The sequence below is a fragment of the Lampris incognitus genome, chromosome 15 (assembly GCF_029633865.1).
Source record: "Lampris incognitus isolate fLamInc1 chromosome 15, fLamInc1.hap2, whole genome shotgun sequence".
In the NCBI taxonomy this organism is placed as follows: Eukaryota; Metazoa; Chordata; class Actinopteri; order Lampriformes; family Lampridae; genus Lampris; species Lampris incognitus.
The window spans coordinates 38,565,287-38,578,953 of NC_079225.1; the positions used below are offsets into that span (position 1 = coordinate 38,565,287).

General features: G+C 41.0%; 1 protein-coding gene across 1 annotated transcript in view; it reads left to right on the forward strand.

The window, feature by feature from the left end:
• Nucleotides 1-13,667, forward strand: part of znf292b (zinc finger protein 292b) — a 45,724-nt gene that overhangs the window by 2,939 nt on the left and 29,118 nt on the right. The window lies entirely within an intron of this gene.

Here is a 13,667-nt window from a genome sequence, read left to right on the forward strand (position 1 = left end):
CTTAACCAGGGCCTGTTTAATGTGGGATTCCTCCCTTTCCCCGGCCGCTTTGTTGATGGGGACGTTGTCAGCTCAGTGGTACAGCATCCTGATAACTCCTAGTTTGTGCTCCAGTGGATGATGAGAGTCAAACCTTAAGTACTGATCAGTATGTGTTGGTTTACAGTTAACATCAACAATCAAATGTCCCCCCATCACCAATTGTATTTTCACAGTCTTAAGAAGGCTAACCTGTCATTTTTCACATCCTCCCTGGTGAACTTGAAGTGGTTGTCCACAGAGTTAATGTTATTCGGGAAATGTGGTACGTCCTGAGATTTAATTTTGACCCTACTTGGCGGTTCTATTGCAACATCAGCATGCAGCAGCAGAGCTACGCCTCTGCCGTTTTGGACTGAAGACGACTACCATATTATCAAAGAACTTAATGATACTAATAAATGCCATATAAAAGTAAAACAAAATTCTTTCTATTCTATCGTAATATATTTAATGCCTCTATTGAAATTACCTTTGTTGAAGGATGAAAAATTATTTTAAATATGCATAATACTAAAACTACTTATTTATTACATTTATGAAAGAATCAAAGCAGAAATTTATTAAACATCCATTCAGAGTTTCATTTATCAAACAACAAAAACTTTCAAGCATGGGATTCAGATTTACAAGTTCTGAGTGTTCCAAATCGGAAGACATGACATAACATAACAAAACATAACTTTTTGCCCTGCTTCTTAGAGGAGCAAAAAGTGAGCAGTTGACATGAATGGAAGCTATTCTTGGGACTATGAGAAACCATGCAATCTCAAGCTTTTTCATGTAAAAGACCTCCAAAATAGATGCACGATAGACCACAGACCTGTGTTTGAGAGGATTTTGTCAGAAAGAATCCCCTCTAGGAAGGTACATTCCCTGGAAATTAGTGTAATAAAAATGAAATTAATCTAGTTGTCCTTTTGCTGAAAAACTCCTGCAGCCCTTTCAAGGACCTCTGGTGGTCTTTGGAACCCAGTTTGGGAACCATTCTTCCAAATGACTTGATAAACACATTACAAAGTGGATAAAATTAGGGATGTCACAATAATCAATATGTAGATACCAAATCAATACCAGGATTTTGAAAATGATATGCCACCATTTTTAGTTTTAGTTATCAGTAGTATCAACACCTCACTCTTTAACTCAATGTTATTATTCAAATATAGCCAGAGTGTGTTTGATTAAATGCTGAAACACTTAAAATTTTAGTCATACTTTCAAGATTGCAAACCAAAATGAGAGCCCATAATCACATAGTTGTATTTATTGTCACAGCATGACATTTCATACAGTTCCTTGAATTTGAGATTACATTTTGGGGCTGCTTTGCTTTTTACTTAAAGGCTACAGACCAGTATTTAATTTGTAACTATTATTCTACTGCAGCCTATATGATTTAAAAAAAAATTATTTTTTTTTGAGATACTTTATTGATCCCTGTGGGGAAATTACGCTCTGCAGTGTCCAAACGCCACCGGAACAGCCCGGGACCCGAGCCACGCGACCAGCCATGTAAAAAATAAAAATAAAAATTAATCACGCATCTTAGGGCCCTTTCACACTTATGTTGTTTAGTCCGGACTTTCAGACGTTCCAGAAAAGTCCGAACCAGATTGCCAGGTGTGAAACCTCTTGGACCAGGGTACAGGGATCAAAGACTCGGTCTTTGGTCCAGGCTCAGGAGGTAGTCTCGGTTCAGACCAAGGTTCATGAATGTCTAATGTGAAATCAAAGGTTCGGCCTTTCGGATCAATCATAGGAAGTGATAAAACAAACACAAACCGTAACACCCAGCAACCTTCGCTTCCTCGCCTGCCGTCTGCGTCGTCTACCGTTATGCAAAAGGCATCTAATTGAATGGCGACGACGAGCTAATCGCAAAAGCACACCTTGGTAATTAAAATGTTGGATGCAAAAGCATATTTGTAACAGTACGATGGCAACAAACTGAACAAAGATTTGATCCATGGCTAGATAGGCAATTGAACCCGCCACGGCCACACAGGTGATTCGGGTGCCTCAGTTGCGTTGCTCAGGTAACCGTTAACGTTTAGATTTCGTTCTGAGTTACCAGGTTACTGTTGATCCTTTGGTTCATAGGTCCACTTGTATGAAAGCAAAAGTCCTGAACCTAATGACAGATGTGAAAGCACCAGAACCAGACTCTGGTTCAGACCTTGGTTTGGACTTTCAAGTGTGAAAGGGACCTTAGTGAGAGGAGGATATAACATTAAAACAGGATAACAAAATTATATGGATTAAAAAGAAAATGTGATGGGGGGGTTGCCAACCAGTGTCCAGGTCGCGACCACTGTCACCATGGAGACCTGGAAGGAAGACAGACTGCACCTGCCCACAAGGGAGACTCATATCACACCGTTCGCACACACAAAAAGAGAAAGGAGAAGACATCATTCAGAGAGAGAAAAGAGAACAGTTTGCAATAGTCAATAATCAATACACTATAATCTTGTCGGCAGAACAGTGCTGCTTGGTAAATTCATTGAGACAGAAACCGACCCGCCGTGCTGTACACGTTGTGAAGCACTCAACTTACAGGCAACAAATTGTTGGCTAAGGCAAAAAGATGAGTTTTAAGTTTAGATTTAAAGGACTCAACAGACTCTGGTTGTCAGATTGCAGCAGTCAGGTGATTCCACAAGAACGGAGCCTGATAGGAAAAGGCCCTGCCACCAGCTGACTTCTTTTTAACTTTGGGTACACACAGGAGCCCTGTATTTTGAGAGGGAAGAGCTTGAGATGGCATGTATAATTTAAGGAGCACAGACAGGTAAGATGGGGCAAGCCCATTTAGGATTTTATAAGTCAGCAGAAGCACCTTGAAGTCTGATCTAACATGAATAGGAAGCCAGTGAAGGGAGGCAAGAATTGGTGTCATACGGTCAAATTTCCTAGATTTAGTTAGGAGTCTAGCTGCAGCATTCTTAACCATCTGAAGACTTTTAGTACTAGAATGTGGCAGACCTGAAAACAGAACATTACAGTAATCAAGTCTGGATGAAACAAATGCATGTATTAGAGTCTCTGTGTCAGCCATTGACAGGAAAGACCAAATTTTAGCTATGTTACATAAGTGAAAAAAGGCAGTCTTGATGATTTCTTAATGTGCTTATCAAAGGAAAGGCGGGGATTAAACATAACACCAAGATTTTTGGCTGCCACACTTTGTGAAATTACAGAGTTGTCGGTTGTTATCATTACTTGATCAAATTGGTGTCTGTCGAGCAGGGCCAATGACCAGCATCTCGGTTTTATCTGAATTTAAAAGCAGAAAATTTACTGACATCCAATTTTTCATAGCAGCCAAGCAGGCCTCTAAATTAGTCATTTGATTATGATCACCAGCCCTTATAGGCACATACAGCTGAGTATCATCAGCATAGCAATGGAAACCTGTTCCATAAATGCGTATAATTTGGCCAAGAGGTGAAATGTAAAGTAGATGGCCAAGAACTGAGTCCTGAGGTACACCATATTTAACATCAGAGAATTTTGATATAATATTATTATAGCAGACACAATGTGTTCTTCCAGATAAGTAGGACTTAAGCCAAGAGAGAGCTAAACTAGAGAGACCAAAATTACAATTGAATCTGTCTAATAGTATACAGTGATCAGTGGTGTCAAAACCTGCACAGAGGTCCAGTAGTAGAAGCACAGAAGTGGAATCAGAGTCCATAGCTAGTAAAAGATCTTTCACCACTCTGGTCAGAGCAGTTTCAGTGGAGTGACAGACCCTGAAAGTCGAATAAAAAGGTTCGTATAGATGGTTTTCTTCTATATGTGTTGAATAGTACTTTAGAAAAAGAATGGAAGATTAGAGAGTGGTTGATAGTTAAGAGATCCTGGATCGAGGTGCTTTTTTTTTTAAGTACAGGTTTAACCACAGCAGTCTTAAAACTGCAGGGAACAATGCCAGTTGTAAGTGATAAATTAACAATGATTAGCATTGCAGGTCCCAGGAAAGGCCAGTGGTCTTGAAAAAGTTTTGCTGGTAAGGGGTCAAGTAGGCAAGTACTTGGTTTAGAACAAGGGTGTCAGTTTGTTTTGAAAAGTGCAGGGGACATTTACCATGAGCACCAGTGAGTTTTGAAAAGTGCTGGGGACTAGGGCTGTCAATCTTCCTATATAATCATATGCCTATATAATCAAATTCGAATTTTTACGCATTATTATTTTTAATATTCGAATATATTCGAATTTTTAAAGCTCTAATTTAGCCTATTACAGGCTTATGTCAATGTCGTCTACAGTATCAGAATGTGGTTATTAAGTACATTTTGTCCACTAGAGGGCATTCCAACCATCCAAAACGTCTAGAAAGACGAATGTACTCTCAGAAAGTCCAGGTCAAGTCCAGGTTTGAATAAAATTCATTTATCAACTTCCTCAAGGCTAAGAAACACTCCTACTCCCCCAGATATTTAGGAGACCTCGAGAGGTGTCCTAAGTGGTTAGGCGTTGCCATTAGGAGAATGAGACTGAGGAGACACATTTTCCATCGCCTATTAAAATACCATATGTTTTGGTTAATTTGTGCACACGACATACAGTTCCTATTTAGGAGATAGCTACAGTGTTGTTAAATAAGTTGTGTGCGTCTTCACGCACCGGTCGCCGTAGGCTACTTGAATGAAGCTGTAGCCTACCGTAGTTGCGTGTTGATAGACAACCTATGCGTTCAACGTAGGTTGTATTATGATGTCGAAAATTACGCCAAGTTAAGGTTAATGTTAGTTTAGCTTTAATGATATTGTGATTCAGACTCAAACTTTATCATTCATGACACGTCAAAAGCATTTCACATGGGTAGGCAGGTGAGAAGAGCGGGATTCGCTAACGTTAGCCAACACATTTATATATATATTTTAAAAAAAATGTTTTTTGCACATTCGGATGGCAATTCTAGCATTCAAAATTCTTTCCAACAGCGGGTTCGACACGTGCACACCTTTTTTCAGTGGGCCGGCCACATAATGTCGATCGAGGGATGTACACAGCCTTTAAAACCTACACCTTTTATGTGTTACGATGCTGTCACGTCAACCTGCTTAGCCTAAATGGATGACATAGCCTACACAATGGTGCGTCATTCATTCTAGTCTTTTGCAAGTCACTGTCATGTAAAACAATAAAAAGTTTATGAAATCCACATAACCGACATGTTTAAGTCTATCAAGCACCCCAGCATGTTTCCCTAATACTGGGACCTTAGACCTATGGGCATCGCTATCCCTAGCCATAATTGCAGCACATTAAAAACAAGCAATGTTGACATCAGTGCCAACGTGAACAACGTTGCCACTGGTACCGCTCATCCACCGTCAGCCCCCAAACATGATGACATTAGACACTAATAGCCAAGTGCAATTACAGTCCCTTTCCCAGAGGCGAATTCAAGCAAAGAACCGAGTAACTTAAGGTTCGGGATACCAAAATTACTAGTGTTATTTTTCCTATCCCTATGTTCCAATATGAAAATCATCTAGCCTTGCTATACGCAACAGTCTGTGACTGTACACTAGATAGCACTATATTTCTCTAATTGCCTGTAACACACACCCAGTTTAGCTAACGTTAGCTATCTACCACCAGCTACTTCCAGTTGCCTGTAGAGTTGAGCAGCTAATAGCTAGCATTGAAATAACCCCAACAGTTGAGCAAATACACACCGAACTTAGCTAACAGCAGCAAAGTTTATTAATAAACCTATCTTACCTTTAAATGGTCCTCTAAAAATTCTCCCTTTAGCATGGTGTTCCTTTGTGTCCATAGTTATTTTCATAATAAGTTGCTTGGTTACTTTCCAAATGTAATGCGATTTTCAGACGCAGACTAAAGTAAATGGCTGGCTTCCGTGTATGTTGTTAGGATCATCTCATCAAAGGTCATGAGTACAATTTCACCAATCACGGACTTGACGTAAAATCATAAATATGTGAATTAAGTCATCACTACCACTACACTGCCGTCATCTGACCAAATTCATGAAAAAAGTAATAGTCACAAATGAAAACTATTTTATTTATTTATTTTTTGGCAAAAACTGATGATCTACAATCAGCCATTCAGAGGAACTCACGCCTACTACCATAAACATAAACAGACCAGGTATAAGGCTATTTCAAAACGTGCCTAGTTTTGTTTTGTTTTTTCAAAATACCTTTGATAAGTTATCCAAACGTCAAGAATTACAGGCTAACGCTTTGTTAATAGTTAAATGACAATTCACTGGCGAGGTCCTTTGTTTTATTAGGTCTCTCATGTTGGCGTATGTTAGCTGTGCTATCCTAGCTTAGCTAAGCTATCTGATTTTGCGTTGACCAACGTGTTAACTTCAAACAGTTCAATTGGCCACTTCTCAATGACTGAACTGAAGCATACAATTCACTCCAACAATTTTCAACTCTTCAATTTCATTAAGTTGATCGTAGTTATAATTGTCCTTATCTGACTGTGAGCACCAGCATTTGTGGAGTGGCTGAAGTGCAAGAGATTCAACACTATTAATTAGGCTAACATATCAAATTAGAAGTAAGTTTGTTTTGTAAGGATGCGATATAAACATCAATGCAAGCTATTTGCTTTTACATAGAATAAAACATCAGGAAAATAACACAAAAGCTCAACTTACCCGTGTCTGCTTTCCCTTGATCCGTGATGCAGCCAAAAAATCATGAAGATGAAGAAAGAAGCGGGGGTTTTTTTCCCTTTAAGGTTCCATTGATTTTCAATTTGAACTTGAATCTGTTAACAGGTCTCACGTGCTGCTGCATACCGAGTGCACAGCAGCAACATAGGGGTGTAGAAGATAAGCGCTCAAGAATAGTTTGTTACGTTTTAGATTTACCTGGATCATAGTGATTTTAGGTATCTCTTTTAATGACAATATTTGCACAAACGTTTTTTGTTTTTGTTTTTTTTTCAAAATACTAAGTTCGACTAACCAAAGGCTTGCAAAAAAAAGTGGTGGGGACAAAATGGGCCATGACAAAAAGTGGTGAGGACATGTCCCCAGTGTCCCCAGCATAACTTGACACCTATGGTTTAGAAGCTGATGCGAGCTTAGTCAATGTATCAAAAGAGATAGTCTCAACAGCTGTAATAACAGGGACTATCAGTCACTCATTATATAGTTATGAATTTGGTATGACAGGATCTGCAGGAGTAGCTGGAGTTGAACTAATTTTGATTCTAATCTCATCAACCTTATTGCAGAAAAAGTCTAGAAACTCATGGGCCGTGAATGGTGAGCAGCTACACCTGCTTTTTAGTAAGTTTAGATACAGTGTCAAAGAGAAATCTGGGGTTATGTTTATTAATATTGATTAAGTGAGAGAGATTAGCTGCTTTGCAGCAGATAAAGCACACTTGTATTTCAGTAAACACTCATGCCATGATAGATAAAAAACTTCCAGTTTTGATTTTCACCATTTATGTTCCGTTCTCCTGCAGGCCCGCTTATGAGCACGTGTCTCGTTGTTAAAACTGGATGTAGGCCTCTTTAGTTGCTTAGCTCTGGTCGTGAGAGGTGCAACTGAATTCAGGAGACTAGAGAGGGTCACATTTAAGTCACTAGTGAAATTTTCAACAGTCAGTCTCTACAGTGAAACGAGCCAAGACTTCAGGCAGCTGCTGGCCAAATGCAGCTACAGTGGAGGGACCATTGTGGTGAGTGGCAATTACATCTGGACAGGCCAATAATTCTTCAAATTTGATGAGAAAATTATCTGACACAGCAGATGTGGTTGGCAAGACATTCAGATCAGAAACAGATATCCCTTTAGATAAAACCAAATCAGGGGTCTTAGCGCTGGAATGAGTCGACTCTTGAACAAAGTGAGCGAACGCAAAAGTATCAACTAGTGCCAGAAAGGCTTTACTTAGAGGATCATCAGCCTTATTCAAATGGATATTGAAATCGCCAAGAATTAGAATATCAGCAGAATGAGTAACAAGACCTGAGACAAATTCTTGAAGAAATGGTAACAGCCAGGAGGTTGATAGAGTATCACAATTTGGACTGAGCCAAAGCTATTCCTGGCTGAGGGAGATGGACCAAGAACAAAAGTGTCAAAAGACTGGAATTTGGATTCAAGTCTGGAAGTCAGAATGAAAATAGATTTAGATATTAAGGCAACACTCCCACCTCGTTTATTTGCCTGAGCTACATGGGCAGTCGGGTGGGGAAGCTTCATTTAGGGGAAGGAAAACATTTGCTTTCAGCCATGTTTCACATAACCCGATCATATCAAAACTATGTTCAAGAATCAGATCATTTATTAGTAAGGCTTTGGTAGACAATGATCCAATATTTATGAAACCAAATTTAAGCATCTTGTGAGTTCACCACCACCAGTGGCAGGAATGATTATTAGATTGTGATTCACACATTTAGGAGAGGAGCGCTTGGGAGCAGTACAACAGGGTAGGGAGACGGTCTCAATGTTATTGACCAAGCTGTCAGTCTGATAATCTACGCTATGAGAAATTCCCTGACTAAACATGTTAATTAAACTACTTAACTCTACATCCGCACTAGATTTAAACCTAGCAGGCTCTCTAATCACCTGGAACCTGCTGAATGACAAGTCCCTAATGTCAAACTAAACAGCTACTATCTATACTGCTAGACAAGAGTGGCGTCATCCCCAGTAGGGTGAATGCCGTCTGCTTTCAGCAGGTAAGGGCAGCCCCAGAAAGAAGGCCAGTTAACAAAGCCGAATCCCTGCTCATTACAGTAAAGAGCCAGCCAGCGGTTCAGAGCACTACTGTAAATCTCATCATTACCCCTCACGGGTGAGGGACCAGAGACAATCGATGCCGACACATCTTTCTGGCAAACTCAAGCGTTCTGACTAGGCTGGCTTTTGTGATCTCTGATTGCTTCATCCTAGCATTATTGGGGCCAACATGAATAACAATGTTGCTGAAAGTAGTGGTGCTGTGTGCCTGGGTTCCCTGACTCTCCCTAAGCACCCTAAGATTATCCTCTATGTCGGGAGACTCTGGCCCCGGGTAAACAGTGAACCAAGGCTGGCAAAGCTAATATAATATTGCGGGCAATGTAGTCTCCTATCACTAGCGTGCGTTGCTTTACTCTGTCGACAGGAGCGGAGGAAGCACGCTGGCCGGTAGGACTACCAACAGGGCTGGTGAGTGGCGAAAACCGGTTTGCAGTCGAGAGAGGGGGCTGCAGACCAGGCCACATGTGGTTTGCTATTGCAGGTCTGCTGTCATGCCCGGGGCTAAGGCTATCTGGAGTGCCCGTCACATCTAACGTAATCCTAGCCGAAAGAAGCTGCTCTAGCTCACGGACACATCTCTCTAATAGAGACATCCTGTTTGTAACTACGGACCAGTCACCACAAACAGTCGTTTTTAACGAGGCTGCTTTGACTGTGAATGTAATAGAGCTAACTGCTAAGCTCAAAACTAGTACCAAACTAGGAACGAAAAACTGCCTACTAAACACAAGAGTCGTATGAGAAAGAAAACTAGAGAATTTAGCGATAAGTGAACTAAGCACAGAAAATAGCTAAATCAGAACAAATGAAGAGGTTAGGGCAGAATATAGAGAAGAGAGAGCAAGAAAATAAAAGTTTCCGATCTCGCGAAGCCGCCTCACGAAGGCGGAACCTTTTGACGTCCACGGACCAACGCCGAAGGAGGAAGTGACAAGGAGTTTTTGTTTTGTTTGTTTTTTTAAGCAAATTTACAATACAAAATGGCATGGTACAGTGTCTTAGACAATTATCCAGGCAACAGACAAGCCTTAAAATGGGCACATGCAAAACAAACGAGTATAACGAGGTTAGAATGGGGGAAAAACCGGAAAATAATGGAAATTTGCATAAATTTGGCAAAACAAAACAAAAAACCGGTAGGGGGAGAGAGCTAGGGGGTTCTCTACAAGGTCAAGCTTCTCAACAAAATTGCAAAGTATCGCTGCATTCTTCTTCTCCATACATTTCAGAGATGAAAAGTAATGGTTTTGTTTTCATGAATCTATTTTTATGTATAACATTTTTTCCAAGGATGATGATTGCCAGGTCATCTGTTGGCTCTTTTACAGGTATACCAAACAAAACTTCTTTTTTTTTGGTTAGATTAGAGAAATTAACAAATTTAGGCCATAACAAATCATGCAAATCTTCCCAAAAAGCATTTGCAAATTTACAATCATAAAAAAGATGATCAGTTGTTTCAATGTGTTCATCGCAGAATGAGCAATTGTTGTGATCTAAACCAAATCGACGCCCTAAAAATTCTGCCAGGACCAGGAGTTTTTACCAGGAGTTTTATCTGTGAGTCAGTTCAAGCATTAGTGGGCCAGTTAAAGTATATTTTCTGAGCTGTATAATAAATGATTAGTAAAATGAAATACAATGCCAGCAGTGAAAATGGCACATTTTCTCAAGCACTCCCAGACATATAAGTGGTGGTGGGAGGGTTGGTTTTTATGTTTCAATACTATAACAATCACAGTTAACATATTACAGTAATAGATCTATGAGAAAATGTATATCATGAAATTGGCTCCTGGTGGTGAAGGACAACAGTTTCTTCTGCCTGCCCAGATTCCACACAATAAATGCCAATAAAACCGCAATTTAATGAAAGTCATTATCAGTTGTGGCCCATTATAGCTTAAAAATAACTGGAAAATGAATCGTATTGCACTTGAACCTTTGTACTTTTTTTTTCCAATTTTCCCCATTTTATTGAGGATGAATCGGCTACAACTGAGGCTTTTCACCACCCCCACACAGATATGGCCCACAGTCACCAACTGATCCCTGTGTTGTGTCGTTGGAATCTTGGCTTTGTTTTCCTTGACCAATCACTCTCAATAAGGCAAACTCCCCAGAGGCAGGTGCCAAGAAGGAAAGGACCACGAGTTTGTGTGTGTGTGTGTTGGGGCTGAACTTGAGCTGTCTGAGGAGCGAGTGTGTGTGTGCACTCTGTAAATCGAGCCATTTGTCGAAGCTCGACTGAGTTTGCCTCCCTGCAGTAGTAAAGCACCTCACTCTACCCCATCCTCTTCAGTAACCCAGACTAGCATGAACCCTCATGACTAGGTTACCACAACAGAGCAAACTGCCCCTTGAATCCCTATCCTCGTTTCATAGTATTAATCAATGTAAAGGGTTTTAGATTGAAATGCTGTCTTGACACCCAGGGGAAGAGCTGTTCCTTTTTATAATTATGGTTGAAACGAACCGCATCCTCAAAAATGCCATTTCAGATAGCATATAACCCCATTTGTAATCCATATTGTAATTTGTTCACAATTGGTGACCCTTTTCTGTTTTCAGACAGTGAATTTTATAATTTTTGAAGAATACTGTGAATTCCCCAATTGATATATACACCTGATGTTATTTTGAAAAAAATCACTTATATGCACCCTGTGCATTACCTTTGTGCACTGCCTGTTGACACCTGTCCTATCGGAATTGAACCTGGGTTTTTTTTTTCTTCTTGGCACTTGCTTGCATTGTTGCCTCCTGACTAGATCTTTGCTTGTGTTGTATTAACTCTCAGATGTACATCGCTTGGGATAAAAGCGTCTGCTAAATGAAATGGCAATTGTATAACACTCAAAGTAGTATCCTTAATACCAGTACTCAGTGGAATTAGCCTACTCTAAAGTGTAGAAGTATCTGGAGGGCTCCAGATGGCGACTAAAATGGTCGCCAATGCGACTGACTTTTTAATTTTGCATCCTTTTTTCCTGCCAGTCGCAGTGGCCACCATTACCCACAAGCCAAAAACAAAAAACCTGGCCATATGTGTCCTGAACTCGATCTCCTCTCGCACCTGCGTGTACGTGACCTATCGCGTGAACTCCTGTACGGTTTCCAATACATAAACTACTCCGCACTCCTGTGCTGTGGTGGGCTGTACAGATGAACAGAAGCAGTTGTTCAAAATAGTCTAGCGTCACGTTTATTGGGTTAAAAATGTGAAATGTTCACTTTATGAACGGTGTTTAATTTAGTTCTATGGAGTTTGAATTTAGAAGTTAGATGTCACTAACTGCGTAGTTAACTAACGTTAGCCAGCTGGCAAGAAAACAAAATGTGCAAACGAAAAACATCAAGACTTTTTCCTCACTCCCTGCTCGTCCAACCCCAGCCTCCTCTACATCAGACGCCGATGATGTCGAGACCAACTTGACCGGTGAAAGTTCTCAAGTGACTCAACATTTGAGTCATCCCAGCCCAATTCAATCAGTGTGCAGTCCTTTACAGACCATGATAACCAAGCGCAGCGAGCGGAGTCTTCCTCTCCCGTCCCTGCGTCTCCCATCTCTACAAGACAGTTTAAATCAGCTTGGCTACAAGACAATTATTCGGGCCACAGCCAAGCAATCGTAACGCCTGGTTGTGTTATGACAAGGGGAAAATATACTGCACAAAATCCCCTGCACATTTTCTACAATCATAACATCTGGTTGCGTTATGACAAGGGGAAAATATACTGCACATTTTGTGCTCAAGTAGGACAAGAGATTGCTGGTAAAACAGTTCATTACCGGTTCCAGTCATTTTAAAAAAGAAACCGTGAAGAAGCATGGTGACAGTAAAAAAAACAAGAATGTCAGGGATTGTGTCATTGCTCCAGGTATAACCCCCTTGAAAGATCTCATTAATATTCGTCTGTTTGTGCTATGAGTACGAATACTGAGTGTGTTCTGTGAGTACGAATACTGTCGTCATACAGAAGAGACGGGGGGGCGGGTGTGATTGCTCGTTGTACTGTCGTCATACAGAAGCGACAGAGGAGAGCCATCGGCGTCAGAAGGGAAGGCAGCATGGGTTAGGGTTAGGGTTAGAGATGGGTTGGTGCTAGAATGCATCGTCCAGAGGGAGGTGGGAGGGAACTCCGCTGCACGTCATCAAATACTTGCAGCGGAATTGACCAATCTTATGATTGGGTAGGGGCTTGGGTAGGGGTTAGTTCAATTTAGGAACAGCGGGAAACAGTTGATTGACATTAGACGCAGCTCGGGCCTTCGGCCCTCGTGCGCATTCGCTCGTCCAGAATGGGGGGGTCCTGAGCCTGCAGCCTCGCTCTTTAGACGCAGCTTGGGCCTTCGGCCCTCGCACCATAGGTGCATAGAGTTAGTTTACTAACCAACTCTATGTCAATGTGGATTGTAAAAAAACACGCAGCTAAATAACTATAAAGCTAGCTAGCAACATAATCCGTGACATCATATGTAGTCGAAGGACCCCGAGTCAATATTAGTCGATTCCGCTGTGAGCATTTGATGACGTGAGGTGGAGTTCCCTCCCACCTCCCTCTGGACGATGCATTCTAGCACCAACCTTAGAGATGGAGGGTCTCTCCATCTCTTCTGTGGGATGACAGTATTCACGCTCAGCCAATCATAGCCATCTTTCAAGGGGGTTATAAACTGATAACGTAGGCACGGCCTATGTTATAGCTCTATTGCTCGGTCTGCTCCAACGCAGCTGATTCAAATGATCAACTCGCTGTGAACCTCTGAAGCTGCTTAATAACAGACTGATGATTTCAGCTGTGTTGGAGCAGGGAGAGATCTAAAACATAGGACAAGTGGTCCTCCAGGAGAA